This window comes from Antechinus flavipes, chromosome 2, assembly GCF_016432865.1.
Source record: "Antechinus flavipes isolate AdamAnt ecotype Samford, QLD, Australia chromosome 2, AdamAnt_v2, whole genome shotgun sequence".
Lineage (NCBI taxonomy): Eukaryota > Metazoa > Chordata > Mammalia > Dasyuromorphia > Dasyuridae > Antechinus > Antechinus flavipes.
Window position 1 is genome coordinate 216,577,507 of NC_067399.1, and position 16,173 is coordinate 216,593,679.

At 34.2% G+C, this 16,173-nt stretch overlaps 1 pseudogene; it reads left to right on the forward strand.

The window, feature by feature from the left end:
• Nucleotides 1-4,203: 4,203 nt before the first annotated feature.
• Nucleotides 4,204-15,357, forward strand: LOC127546534 (cold shock domain-containing protein E1-like; annotated as a pseudogene).
• The last annotated feature ends 816 nt before the right edge of the window (nt 15,358-16,173 follow it).

Below are 16,173 nucleotides of genomic sequence, written 5' to 3' on the forward strand. Positions count from 1 at the left end.
AATGTCCATCATGATTACTGGGACTGTCCCATTAAAAATGATGTATATTATAAATACAGAAAAGTATGCCAAACTTTCATGAACAGAGGAAAAGTAAATCAAATAGATCCAAAAATAAATACAACTAAAATAATTTAAATTAAAAACCTTCAATTATAAACTTAATGCTCTGAAATTATAACAGCCAAGCATGAGAAGGTACTCCTTGCATTTTTTGAAATATTTGGAGACTATAGGACTGGAATATTGTATATAATGTCAGATTTTTTCAAAAAAGTGATAGGCAATATGAAAGCAAAATAGAACAATGTATTTTTAGTAGAGTACTGGTGTGTCACAGATATTGTACTTATACTGTCACTCCAGATTATCACATCTACCTCAACCTCTACCCCCCAACACATATATTGGAGGAAAAGCCTTTTCATAGGTGATTATACTATTTCTAGTCATTCTCAGTATATTAAAAGTAGCTCTAGTATGGGAGGGTTTATGCCCCACTTCTACTTATCACTGTAGGTTCTAAAGCCCCACAAGCATGCTCCCCATTTACACAAAGTGGAATCATGAGTTTTAAACACTAAACATTTACTAAACTGGAAGACAATATTATGAACTATAACCTAAGGTTTTTTAATAGAAAATAAAAGGAATAATCAAAATACAAGTCAACCTATTAATCTACTCACACATACACAGACACATATACATAATCATTCCCAGTATTTGTGACAGTAAGACTAGGCATATATTTAAAGTTTGTGTGTATGTGCACACGAGTAGCCATAAAAATGTTGGAGAGAAGAAGGGTCCTTGGGAATTTTAAAAGTTGCAATGATATGAATTAATTAATAATCATAGAAAGCTAGAAATAAGGTATACAAGTAGGGAAATCTATGTTTCTGGGGCAACTTATGACTCTAGGCTGCAGATTTTGATATCCTTGGCCATATTAGGGAAAGGTTTGCACTATACAGTGTTTATTTGTCCACCCCTCTTCTTGCCCTTTTCACTCTCTCAAATAAAACTATTTCTTTGCGAGTCTTAGGCAACGAAATCAATATAAGCTCTTGTAGTTGGATAGCAGTATACTTTCAGTGACAAACCTCTTCCTTAAAACATGGAATCTGTAGAGCATTGCACTTCTTATCTCTGAGCTATGAGCAGTTTATTTTCCCCTCTGTAGCCAGGTAGAATAGTAGATTACAACAAAGCAAGCCTCTAAGGGATGTCTTTCCCTTCTGTCAAGCTCTGGATGATGCTGAAGAGAAAGGCCACAGATGCAGACAGATCTTTCAACCACAAAGGATTCTGCTTTCTTCCAATCAGCTTCTAGTATCAGTGCTTTCTTTCAATCAAATGAACTCCCAGAAAGCTGCAGATCCTATCTGACTGAAGTCAGCTTTTAAGATAGAGATGTCACTACAAAGAAGGGAAGACAAGGCCATCCACTTTTTCACTCACAGCAGAAAAACAACCTTTTTTCCAAATAATTTATAGCACTGAATTTTTCCTCCAATCCACTTCCAGTAGCAAAGCTTATTCCTTACATTTCAGCTCCACAGGGGAGTTATGCAACACTAGGTTCTTTTTTATCCCTCAGATTTAGACATTCCCTTCTCTTGCATTGCTTCCTCCTCTCCTCCTCCTATCCAGGCATCTAGGCTTCTTCAGTCTGCAACTTCTGTGGTCTTCTCTTTTCCTGTTGACTCCAATGTGGACTTGGTATCAGGATGACTTGAGTTAAAATTCTGTAAGAGGTAGAAACAGGAAATTACCCTGGAAACAGGAAAATGAAGTTATTTAATCTTTCTAGACCTCAATTTCCTTATCTGTAAAATGCAGGTAATAGTACTTGTTACCTACGGTGGTTGTGAGAAATAAGAAAAGATGTGACAAGCATTTTGTAAACCTTAAATTGCTATATAAATATTAGTTATCATTTCTATTCTCCCTTCATCTTCTGCATTCTAGTCTTTACTGTCTCTCCTGTTTCAAAGCAGTGTTTCCAAAGTGACTCTCATTTTTGCCTTATGATAAGAAATATCGTATCCACATTCTTTCAAGTGTAACACAAAATGTTATTATGCAATAATCCCATAATCCCAAAACACTTATTTAATGCATAGTTTCCCAGTAATAAATTCAAAAATCCTCAAGAGTTATTTTCAAATTGCCTACTGAGAACTAGTATTATACAACGATTTTGATAGCAGTCTTTGCTCTTTCTTTTGAGCTGCTTTCAAACAGGTCCTCTTAGAACATTTATTTAAGGTTATTTTCTCTCATGTCCTTGGAACTATCCAAGCTACTTTTCTCTGTGTATTCTCTAACAAGTTTCTTCTTCTTCTTCTTCTTCTTCTTCTTCTTCTTCTTCTTCTTCTTCTTCTTCTTCTTCTTCTTCTTTTCTTCTTCTTCTTCTTCTTCTTCTTCCTCTTCCTCTTCCTCCTCCTCCTCCTCCTCCTTCTCCTCCTTCTTCTTTTTCGTCTTCTTCCTCTTCTTCTTCTTCCTCTTCCTCTTCCTCCTCTTCCTCCTCCTTTCTCCTTCTTCTTTCTTCTTCTTCTAACATTACCTTACTTAAACAATTACCTCATCACATAATGCTAACATTATTAACAGGGAGAGATCTTGGAAGCCAGCCAGTATAGTACCTAGCCCATACCTAGAGTGGATATTTAATAATTGTTTTTTAATTTAAATTAATCTGTTCTAATCCCATCCCTTTATTTCATAGAAGAGGAAACACAAGACAAGGAGGGGAAGTAACGAATGTTGCACAGCTGGTTAGACAAAGCCAGAATTACAGCCCCATGTCTCTAATCTCTTCTGATACTATGTCACAGACTTGGCTTATCGATGGCTGATTTACAAAGCAAGATCAGAAGAGCAGCATAACAGCTATCGATTGGAGAATATTTGGGGGAAGAATATTTCATATGATGGGAACTTTCAAAATTCAGAAGGGTCCTTTCTCTTCCTCTCCTGTTTATATGGCTGCTTACATAGATACATCTATAACATATGCTATATACACACATACATGTATATGGGATGTGAACATTCACAATTTAAAGTTATGGTACAAACCAAGGATGTGAATGAATGTTACAAACATTAAGTCATAAGGAAAGCAGGTGGGAGAAGGTGGTTTGGAAAATAATCTCCTATTTTGTTATTATTACTAATAATTCACCTAAAATAATCCCATGTGTTTGAATTTGTATTATTCAAAGTTATAATTATGTAAAACATGGTACCTGGGTCTGGCCTAGTAGAAATATATAGTGCAAATTTGAAAAATGCAATGATTTCAGAAGATTCATTATTGTACTAATCTGAACCTTGCTGTAATAGGAAAACAATGTTGACATTAGTGCTTAGCACCTTGGTAGAGATTAGAGTTCTTGTAACTCTATTGTACTACTGTGATTATCTAAATCCTCATAAACTGGATTAGGCTCAAAAGGTTTCAAGGAGAAGAAGCTTGAGCTGGATGTTTTAAAGACAGATATAATTAAAAAAACATATAATGTGGTGGATCAAAAGAAGGTTTCACAGACAGGAAGTCCTGGGTACAAGTCCTGCTTCTGACATTACTAATCATGACCCAAATAATTCATTGAATTTATGATATTCTCCTAACATTGTAAATTGAAGAACATGTGTCAAGAGAGAGGGACTTCTTCATATGAATGTATGGAGCTTCTTCACACACAAATATAATTACAAATTCAATTTAAAAAAAGATTTATCACTAGAGACATAAGGGAAAGGCAGTCTAGGGAGGGAAAAAGAGTATGAGAAAAAGTAAAGATATATACACAATATGGGAATATGTACATAAGATATTTGGAAAATAATGCACAGGAAGCAAAATTATGACTTGGGTATAAAGAAGATTTGGTTTCAGTTCAGAGTATTTGGGCTTTAAGCATCATTATAACTTATTCCTCCATATCAAGGATACAGACCATAAGTGACAGAAGAGACATTACCAAGATATAGGGCAGTGTGTTAAAGGGCTTCTTGGTTTTGACAGTAGAATGGGGATATGGAAAGTTACTTTTCTTCTCAGCCTCAATTTCTTTACTGTTTAGTAGTTTGGATTAGAGAAGTCTGTAATTTCTAGCCCTTCATCCAAGAATCAAAACTTATAAATGAACCCATCTGAATGGAGCACAATGCATTCAGTTTAGAGGAGAAATGGGAGACAAAGTTGAAGATGTAGGTAGTAGCCAGATTGTGGGGGACCTTGAATGGCAAGTTAAAGAATATAAACTTTATTATATAGGCAGTGGGGAGCTGTTAACAGGCTTTAAATGGTAACAAGGCTCTTGGAATTTTATTTCTAGGAATGCTTTTCCCATGGTGTTTTCTCTTTTTTACATCATCCTGCACAAGTTGATATTAAGTTTCGTGATTACACTTTTATATTTCTCACATGTCTTTGTTGAACTTTGGCATTTAGATGTGGTCTAGCTGTCAGCTAGTGGATTAAAATCATTCCTACTGTCAAATGTCTTATCCATTTTCATCACTTAAGAGCAATAAAGTGGGGATTCACAGCCAGCTTTAGACAAGCTTAGCCTTCCTAGGTAGTATTTCCTTGTCAGACTCCAAATGGAACCCTCCAATACCATCCCCATGAGAGAGCTTAATATCTTGACTTTAGCCATGGTCTTATTCACTGTGACATTTTGGTGAGAAATGGATTGATTTTTCAGCTCTCTCTCCTGGGTAATGTCCAATCACAGCAAGGTGAGTTAGGGTCAAAAGGAACACTTTGTCCCAAGATTGATTCTGTGTCACAAAAGGAAATCGTTAGCTATATAGAATTCAACATTTTTGTGGTTTCCCATTTACATTTATTTCCTTCTCTAACCCCAAATATTCCATTTCTTCCTCTGGAAACAGAGGAAGCTTGTTATAGAGAAATCAATATCTTTCTACGCTGATTTCCTTTATGTCAGAGAACAAATTGTAGAGACTTGCAGTAGGGAGGAGGGATCATTCTGGGGAATGTGGATAGTTCAATCTTGTCCATGTTAACAGATAGATGGAGCAGAAAGCATGAGAATATGCAAAAGATTGGAGGCGTTCCCCAAGACTCTGGTCTTGGATCTTTTTCTCTTCTTTCCTCTACACTTTCAATAACTTTATCAGGTCATATGGGTTTATCTCTGCATATCTGATTCGCAGATCTTTGTATGGAGCCTTAGTATCTCTCGAGCTTTTGTCTTAAACTATTATTATCTATTGGATGTTTTTAACTGAATGTTCCAGCAATAACTCCAACTCAATATGTCCAAAATAGAGCTCTCATCTTTCTTCTCAACTCATTTCTTATCTAGACTCTCCTCTTTCTGTCAAAGGCAAAAGCATTTATAAGCTTGATATTATCCTTGACCCTAGGACCTCCCTCACCACCCAAATGCAATTACTTGTCATTTATTATTATTATATATTATATATTTTTATATATTGGTTGCCATTAGTTATCTCCACATTGTACATTACACTCAAATCCTCTTCATTTACACAGTCATCAGTTTAATTAAGGGCTTCATCACCTCTCACTAAGATCATTCTAACAATATTTTGATTGTTGTCCTTGTCTCAAGAAATGTCCTTCCCCATGCCTGACCTCCCTTTACATTGGTAAGAACGTTATTTTCCTTAAGCACAGGTCTCTCTGTGTCAATACCCTATTAATAAACTCTAGGAGCTTCTAAGAGTATAATGTTCTGTTTAGTTTTTGAGAACCCTCACAGCCTTTACCCAATCTCTCTTTTGTCTCATTGTCCAATACTCCCCTTTCCTTATTTCAAGAATGAGCTTAATTGGTCTTTATCATTCCTTAGATAACAAAAAATTCATTTACCATTTGCCTTCACAGTGACCAGTCCCCTCCTCTCCCCTGTGCCTGAATTAGATTCCCTCCTTACTTCAGCCTGAAAGAATGATTCTTTTCCATTGAAACAGCTTAGAGATCACCTTAAATTAATCCTTTCCTGATCCCTACAGCTGTTAGTATCCTCCTTCTCATTTAAGTACTTTATAACTACTTGTTTATATTCTATTTATGCTTATTCTATTTAAACTTTTTTTTATATATGTTTTCTCCATTAAAATATAAGCTCTTTGAGAGGGGAGATTGGTTCATTATATTTATATTCCTAGTATGTAGCCTGTTGTTGTTTAATTGCTTTTCAGTAAAGTAAACTGTTTTCAGTTAGTAAAACTGACTCATGACTCATGACCACATTAGGGTTTTCTTGGCAAAGAGATTGGAGTGTTTTATAATTTCTTTGTTCAGTTCATTTTACAGGTAGAAAAACTGAGTCAAGCAGGTTAAAGTGACTTGCCTAGGATCACACAACTAGTGACTGTTTGAGGGTGGACTTGAAATCTGATCTTCTTGAAATCAGGTCTAGCATTTTATCTACTGTACCATGTACAGTACATAGTAGGTAGTTAATAAATATTTATTAATTTTTAGAAAAAATTGATTTAAAATAACATCTCTTTATTGAGATACTTCTTACTTTATCATTTGATCTTCAATTGATAAGGGGAAATATGACCCAGATCTAATGGTTTCTAAGTTTATGTTCCAGGGTCTACTTAATTTCTTTTCTCCTTATAATTTTCTCTTTTCTCCACCACTCTTTTCTGAAATATTAGGAAATATTAAATTAGGAAAAATCATAGGATTTTTAGTTGAAAGAGACCACCAAGATTATTTAGTTAAAATTCATCATTTTACAGAAACTGAGGACCAGGTCACAGAGAGGGCAAAGAGAAGAAACAGATTGAATACACAGGCTCTCTGACTCCAAGTCCACATTTTTGGCTCTTATTTGGATGATGCTGATGAGCAGGAATGGTGTTTGACAACAGCTGTTCCATTCAGATATGTGAATAGTTTGTGTCTGTGAGCTTACAGCCCATACTCACATGGCCATCAAACAGAGGAGAATCAGTGGAAATTGGATGAACATTTTGCTTCATAGGACACAGTTCTAAATTTTAAAAATGATGAAAAAATTGCCACAGTGTCATTCATCCATCTCTAGACCATAAATGAGATTTTTTTTTTAATGACTGAAGAGGGCTCCCTACTAATAAAATACATTGACTTGAAGCTTGTTTTGAAAAATTTAGAATATTTACATAATACAACCTGATAAGTAGCTGATTGTTGAGGTGTTCTGAAACTGAAGATTTGCAATGCATTCCCATTCTTCTGCATTTTCACAATGACCTTTTGGCACTATAAGCTGATGGAATAGTAATTAAATTAATCCATTAGTCAAATTGTGGCATATTAAAATATTGAAGATGAATCTCTTCATATTATCCCTCTGTTAGAGAACTAAAAGAGTCAGCAATTCTGGCATCTGAGATAATTTAATATCAGCTAGGGAAGGTGAGATAGGGGTCCAAGTTATGACCACTCTATATGGTTGAAGTAAATTAGTCTTACAGATAATGGAAGAGAATAAGGTTGAGGATCTGTGTGCTCAAGCCATTTGAAGGAGGGAGATGATTGAGTAAAGAAGAACATTGTGAATGACTTAGGGATAGTCAAATAAAAACAAGGATCTCAGTAAAATGGAATAAACTTTAAAGGAAGAAAGGTAGTTTCTGAATGTTGGTATATAAAAATGTATAAAAGGAGTGTATGAAAGTGACAATGGAGAACAAATATATGATAAGTATCCCTGTGTGCCAGAGGATATAATGCAAAAATTCATATGTATAAAGAATATTAAAAGATATGATCTGAAGTGGCAAAGTCTAGAGGCCACAGTACAAGCAGAATTCTCAACTTTCTCTTCCAGATAGCTATAAAATAATGTCTCAAATCAAATGTTGAAGTGGTTAGCAAGAGGTTAGAGTGAAACATTATTTCAATCTAAGACAATTTAGGAAGTTGGAAGGAGAGATCTGTTTAACTAGGGTTAAATCATGGTAGCAGCAGTAGTGATTGGATTGGGAGCTTACTGGGACACACCAGCAGAAGCAGCTTCAGGACAATGATAAAGAGGCATAGAGAGAATGATAAAGAGGGTCTGATGACTGTTCTGAAAAAGTTTACAGGAGACTCTGTTGGTACTCTGTGCAAGTGGGACTGATTGGCAACAATAATGTCCATATAGAGTTTTGGTCACATTTCCAGTGTGGAAGGGAGCACCCATGGTTGGTCTCAAGGGAGCAAGGACCCTGGTCTCAATTCCAAGGCAGAAAGGAGTCCAAAGCTTGGCTGCTGGAAAAATTTGCACCCTGGTCCCAGTTTCAGGATCAAAAAGAGTGCCAATGTTTGTGGCTTCAGGGCATCGAGGTAAAAATCAGAACATAGACTAGGATAACAGTGACCACATCTTTCACCACATCATTCCATCCTGGAAGCATTGAAACCCTGCAGAACATCCCCAGACCTAGTTCTGAAAACAACAGTATCAGTATGAAGTTTGGTGCAGTGTCTAACTACTCCCAAATGAACAGAACCCAACTTTAACATAATATTCAAAAGCAAATAATAAGTTTTGAAGAATCAACTGCCATCAAAAAAAAATTTGACTGTTAAAAGTTACTATGGTGGCAGGGCAGAACAAGATTTAAATTTGAAAGAAAATATTGTAAAAACATGTATGAACAAAGAAAAATGCTAATTAGACCCAAGGCCAATGAAAATTTGTAAAAAGAACAAAAGAATAGATAAAAGTTGTAGAGGAAAAATGGAAAAAGAAATGATAGTGATACAAGAAAATTATGAAACGGAATTAACAGTTAGTAAAAGAGGTACACATAAACCCACACCCACCCACACATCCACCCACTCTTCCTGACAAAACTGAAGAAAATAACATCAAAAAACCAGAATTGGCCAAATGTGTGTGTGAGAAGAATTGCAAAGAGTTACTGAATAAAATAATTCCTTACAAATTAGCTTTGAACAATGGGGAATTAATAAGTCCATGAAATATCAGAAAAATAAGCCAAATTCTAAAGAATTAAAAAAAAATTATGAAATATCTCATCAGAAAAGCAACTTACTTAGAAAATAGATTTAAGAGAAATCATTTAAAATTATTGAATTACCTGAAAGCTTAAATATAATTTACCAAAAATCATTAAGGGGATTTACTCCTATGTAACCAAATCATTCAGCTTAATGATGGTATTAGAAAGATGGTGCTGAGCTATTTGTATGAAGTGTAACAGAACAGACTTTACCACCTGAAACTGTTACTTCAAGTTCATATCAGACAAAGAACACACCTTATTTGTAACAACCAACAAAAATAAAGAAGAGTAACCGTAATATGAAGACCCAACACTTGATCTGAAATAAGAAATTTGTGTCTACTTGAAAACTTCGCAATAGTGTTTCCCAATAGTGATAGTAATCTTTATTTTCTTCAGTGCTGGACTGTAGGATTGATTGCTTGCTTCAACAACAGCAGTAGAATCTCTTTCAGATCAGTTCTTCTCACTCTTGTTTAAAAGATCATACAAACACACACACACACACACTTATAAACACATATGTGTGCATATGTATATAGATATATTGCATGTACATCTATATATGTATACATATATTTATATAATAGAAATTTTCATCCTTTGAAACATGCTGAAAAAGAAGAATCAGCGAATTGTACTGAACATGTAATATTTGATTATTGTTGTGAGAAAAGCTTTTATCCAAACCTTCTCTACAACAATAGACACAACAGGGATCCTAGTGGTACTTTGACAACACTGTGTGAAACTGGGGTTATTGAAAAACTGCTGACCTCTTATGGATTTACTCAGTATTCAGAACATCAAGCTAGACTTTTCTTCCACTGTTCATAGTACAATGGCAAGCTGCAGGAGCTAAAAGTAAGAGATGATATTGAATTTGAAGTATCATTTGACAGTCAGACTGGAAAACCTATTGCTGTTAAACTGGTAAAGATTAAACCAGAAATCCTACCCAAAGAATGAATTAATGGACAAGACGTGTTTTATCTGATTTACACTCTGAAGATGTGGAAGGGAATGCTCAGCTGGAAACAGGAGATAAGATAAATTTTGTAATTGACACAAATAAACATACTACTGCTGCAAGTGCTTGTAATATTATGCTGTTGAAAAAGAAGCAAGTTTGTTGTCAGGGAATAGTTTGTGCCATGAAGGAAACATTTGGCTTTATTGAAAGGAGTCATGTTAAAAAGGAGATATTCTTTCACTGTAGTGAATTTAAGAGTGACCTAGAAGAGTTACAGCCTGGAGATGATGGGGAATTCATAATCAAAGACAGAAATTGTAAAGAAGTTGCAACAGATGTCAGAGTACTGCCTCAAGGAACAGTTATTTTTGAAGATATCAGCATTGAACATTTTGATAGAACCATAACCAAAGTTATTCCAAAAGTATCTAATAAAAACCAGAATGATCCACTGCCTAGATGCAACAAAGTAGATTTTGTGATGGATAAAGAACTTCCTTTTTGAGGCAAAGAAACAAAATCCAAAGTGACTCTTCTGGAAGATGGCTTGTTACATTCAAAATTTCCACAGATCAACATGACAAATTAAAATAAGAAACTAACAGAAATTTTCAACAATATGTTTCAATGCACTAATGAAACCAGAGAAAGAGTGTGATTGCTGCCATGAGAGATGGCTTTCAATTTATCAAGTGAGTGGGCCATGATGCCCATATGTTCTTTCACATCAGTGAAATTCTGAATGGAAACCAGCTCCACATTTCAGATGAAGTAGAGTTAATTGTGGTTCCTAATATGCTGTTTTCTCAAAGAAACCATGCTATTCAGATTAAAAAGCTTCTTAAGGATATAGTTTCAGCCCATATCCATTCAGATTACTGCTTTGTTGGAAGTGAAAGTTTGTTGTAAAGAAAATAGCCATTTTTGCCAATACCAAAACAACTAGTTCAAATGAAGTCAAAGAAAAGAGGTTGAAAATGGAATTATTATGTTTGATGATTGTGGTGTAAAAGTACTATTGTATATCAAACCAATGACCTGGGAAGTTTTTTTTTTCTTGTGTCTGACTTTTAGGTTGTAACTCCAATGTTAAGAAGTTCTTATGTAATATGGCCACCCTGAAATATAATTTTGGATTTATTAACTTGGCCAGTTATGATAAGGAGAATCTTTTTTCCATTTCAGTGAATTTTCTGATGATGTTTATAGTCTGGAGAACATGGTTGAATACAGTTTGTTAAAAGGCAAAGAATCAGTGTAGAAAAGGGGAATAAGACATAGTTAATGGAATGACTAAGTTGATCCAATCATCTGCTCAGATAAAGTAATCCCCCTCCTGAGTTGTGTGGATTCAACCTAGGCTGATTACCAGGGCTTTGAGATCATGAAAGAAGGATAAATGAACAGTAAGATCTATCCATTTGGAACTTGGTATAGCTAACAAACAAGATTCAAACATTAAGTGAGTAGAACCAACAAAAGAGCATTGTATGCAACAACAAGATTATGTAGTAATCAACTGTCATAGATTTGCTCTTTTCAATAATGAGGTCGTTCACACCAATTCCAATAAATTTGTGATGAAGAGAACCATCTACATACAGAAAGAATCCAGATGGGGACTGAGTATGGATAATAACATAGTATTTTCGCCTTTTTGATGTTGTATGATTGTTTGATTTTTCTTTCTCATTTTTCCCTTTTTGATCTAAAGCAAGAAAATTGGAAATATGTTTAGAAGAATCTCATATATTAACCCCTAACTTGCTGTTTAGGGGAGGAGGTGGAGGTAAGGGAGGAAGAAAAATCCAGAATACAAGGTTTTGTAAGGGTAAATGTTGAAGACTATCTTTGCATATATTTTGAAAATAAAAACTATAATTAAAATTATTTTTAAAGAAATCCATTTTAAAATTGTGCACAAGTACAGTCTAGAGAACTTACAGCGGTACCTTAAAATTCACAAATGAAGGAGACAATATTTTAAGCAGCCAGAAAGAAATAATTCAAATATCATGGAAGTCACAGTCTGTCTTATGTAAGAATTAGCAACTTAAGGAATAAAGAGCTTGAAAAATGTAAGTGCTTAGAATATTCCAGAAGGCAAAGGAGCTAGAATTACAACCAAAAATCACTTACCCAGAAAAACTGGATATAATCCTTCAAGGGAAAAAGGGGGTGAAAGAAAATGGGGTATTTAGTGAGTAGAAAACTCTCAATCATTCCTGATGAAAAGATCAGAGTTGAATAAAAACTTGACATTTAAACACAAAATTCAGGGTAGAAGAATAAAAAGATAAACTTGAAATTGTAATCATAAGGAATTCAATGAAGCTATTTTTTTTACATTCCAATATGGGAAAATGAACAAGATAACATTTAAAAACATTCTCATTCATAGGGCAGCTAAAAGTCATAAGTATAAATTGACTATGGTTGAGTGACTTCTTTTGTAAAGAAAAGTGAAGGAATGAAAAAATGGTATGTATGGGAGGAAAAGATAGAAAGGAGAATTTTTCTCACATAAAAGAGATATGCAAGGAAGACTTTTTATAAGACAGGAAATTGTGGGTGATGGCAGATAAAACTTGAACTTGACACTCACTGGAATTTGTTCAAAGAGGGAATACACATGCATGTATTACATACACACATACACACACATACAACACACAAAGTTGAGTATAGAAATTTATCTTATTCAATGAGGAAATAGAAGAAGAAGTGGGTAAAAGTTATGGGTAGGGAGATGATCATTAAGACATTAAGAAGATAATTAAGAAAGGCAATAGTTAGAAGCAAAACAGGCTTTTGAGAAGGGACAGCATAAAAAGATTAAGATATGAATAAGCAAAGGAAAATAGGATGAAGGGAAATACACAGTTAAAAATAAATGAATATAAATGGGATGAGCTTACCTATGACATAAAAGTAAATAAGACTGGATTAAAAATTAGAATCCAATAATATGTTGTTTGCAAGAGACACCCTTGGAACAAGAAGACACACGAAGTTAAAAGAGCTAGAGTAGGGAGGTAGAACCAAGATGGCATGGAGAGAGGTGACCAGGCACAAAAAGGCTGAGCATGGAAACCACCTCATGTTGTGCAGACCAGGGCAGGATTTGGACTCTGTGGGGTGGTGCAGACTTCACAGGGTGGAGAACATAGGGGGAGGAATCTACAGCAGTGTTGGTTACTTTGTCCTAGTTGCAAGCCAGTAAATCATCAGAGAAGTTATAAAACATCCAACACAAACACAAAAAGTAAATAGTGATCATTGAAACACCAGAGTCTCACGGGACCTGGCCATGCCCACCCAGCACCAGGAGTGAGTCAGCACATGTTCAAGACAGTCACTGCCACTTGTAGAGAAAGCTTGGAAAACCTCTCTTGCCCTAAAAGGAGATCCCAACTTAAAAAAAAAAAAAAACAGTAAAAAGGCAAAGAGGAGAACTCTGACCATAGATAGTTTTTATGATGAAAGGGAAGAACAGATTTCAAACCGTAAGGAGACTAAACGAGATTATCTCCAGATAAACCCCCAAAGGGTGATATAAATTGGTCTCCACACAAGGCTCTCCTAGAAAAAATCAAAAAGTATCTTAAAAGAGCTAGAAGAAAAATGGGGAAAGGAAATGAAAACTTTGCAAGAGGATTTGGAAAAGGCATATATCTCATTAAAAGATAGATTTGGCAAAATGGGAAAAGAAAACAACTCTGAGAAAAACAGAATTTGTGAAATGGAAAAAAGAAAATAATTTCTTAAAAAACAGAATTGGTGAAATGGGAAAAAAAAGTTCCATAGAACAAAACAACTCATTTAAAAAGTCAATTGGACAAATAGAAAAAGAAGTAAAAAAAAAAAAAAAGTAAATGAAGAAAATAATTTACTAAAAATCAGAACTGAACAAATGGAAATGAATGACTAAATTTGACTTCAAGAATTAGTCAAGCAAAACAAAAAATGGGGAAAAAAGTAAAGTAAAATACCTACTTGGGTAAAGAACTGTCCTGGAAAATAGATCTAGGAGAGACAGTCTAAGGATTATTGGATTCCCTGAAAACCATGATGAAAAAAAGAGCCTAGACATTATTTTTCAGGAAATCATTAAAGAGAACTGCCCTGATGTCATAGACTCAGAAGATAAAATAGCCATTCAGAGAATTCACTGAACAACTCCTGAAAGAAACTCCAAAATTAAAAATCCAAGGAATACCATGACTAAATTTCAGAATTATCAGACTAAGGAAAAAATATCACAAGCAGCCAGGAAAAAAAAAAAAAAAAAACCAAAAACAACAACAACAACAACAACAACAACAAAACAATTCAAATACTAAGGAACCACAATAAAGATCTAGCAACTTCCACCTTAAAGGACTGAAAGGCCTGGAATCTGATATTCCAAAAAGCAAAGGAACTTGAAATGCAACAACAACTACCCCACTGAATTGAGCATTTTCTTCCAGGGAAGAAGAAGATGGACATCCAATGAAACAGGTAAATTCCATTTATTTCTGATGAAAACACAAAAGCTAAACAAAATATTTGACCTCCAAATATAGGACTCAAGAAAAGCATAAAAAGCTAAAAATAAATACTCTTGAGAACTGTATTTCTGTTATGGGTATACATAAAGAATGCAAGTATAATTTGATTTTACTGTTAAAATATAAAAAAGGAACTAGAAGTAGAAAGGGGATTATACCAGAAAAAGGGAAAAGTGGAGATAAAATTAGGGAAATTATAGTTCATGAAGAGGCAAAGGAAACCTATTATATTTGAGGGAAAAAAGGGAGAGGAATGAACATTGTGTAAACCTTACTCTCATCAGATTTGGCTCAAAGAGAAAATATTAAACACATTTGGTTTGCCAAAAATCTTCTCTCATCTCATTGAAGAGTGGGAGAGGAAAGACAAAAACAGAAGGGAAAACAGAAATAGGATAGGAAAAGGTATAAGAAAGAAGGAGGGATTCTAAAAGGGGAGAGCTTCTTGAGGCAAGTGGTGCTCATAAGTTAAATACTGGGGAGAAGGGAAAGGGGAAAAGGAAAGAGAAAAGTATAATCTGGGACTAATAAGATGTCGGGAAATACAGAATTAGTAGTTCTAAATGTGAATGGGGTGAACTCTCCCATAAAATGTAAGTGGATAGCAGACTGGATTAAAAGCCAGAATACTATAATATGTTATTTACAAGAAACACATTTAAAGCAGAGTGATACATACAGAGTAAAGATAAAAGACTGGGGTAGAATCTATTGTGCTTCAGCTGAAGTTTAAAAGACAAGGATTGCAATCATGATCTCAGACAAAGCAAACACAAAATTAGACCTAATTAAAAGATATTATCAGAGAAAGTCCTTTTTTAAGGTACCAAATATCAATAATATTGATAATAAATAATAAATAATAATAATAAATATAATAAAGAATTTTATATAATAAATAATAAAGAAATTTATTAAATTAATAATATAGAATTATAGTAATAAAGAAATATCAAAAAAGATGGCAAATTTCTTTAATAAAAGCCTGATTTCTCAGATATGTCAGAAATGGAGTCAAATTTATAAAATGAGTCATTTCCTTACTGATAGCCATGTGAAAAAATATGTTTTAAATCACTATTTGTTAGAGAAATTAAAATTAAAACAATTCTGAAGTACGACTTCACACCTATCAGAAATTTCAAATGCAGGAGAGGATAATGGAAAATAGTTTTGTTAATAAATAGCTTGTGAAGTTTTAGGCTAGTCCTATCATTCTGGAGAACAATTTGTTTCCTTAAGAGGCATAAAACTGAGTGCACTCTTTGATCTAGCTATACCACTACTAGATCAATATCCCAAAGAGATCAATGAAAAAAGGAAAAGGACATACATGAACAAAATATTTATAACAACTATTTGTGTGTGTGCTGTCAAAGAATTAGAAGTTAAGGAAAATCTTATCAAACAAGTTGTGGGATACGATTATAATGTAATACTGTTATACTATGAGACGTAAGAAAGGAGTAGAAGTTTTTTTTTTTTAATGGAATACCTATATGAATTGATCCAAAATGAAGAAAGAAGTAAGAAATGAAGAATTAAGAAAAACCAAGAAATCATTTTGGATAGTTACAGCACTGTTATAATGAAGATTAACAGTGAAAGACTCCAAGG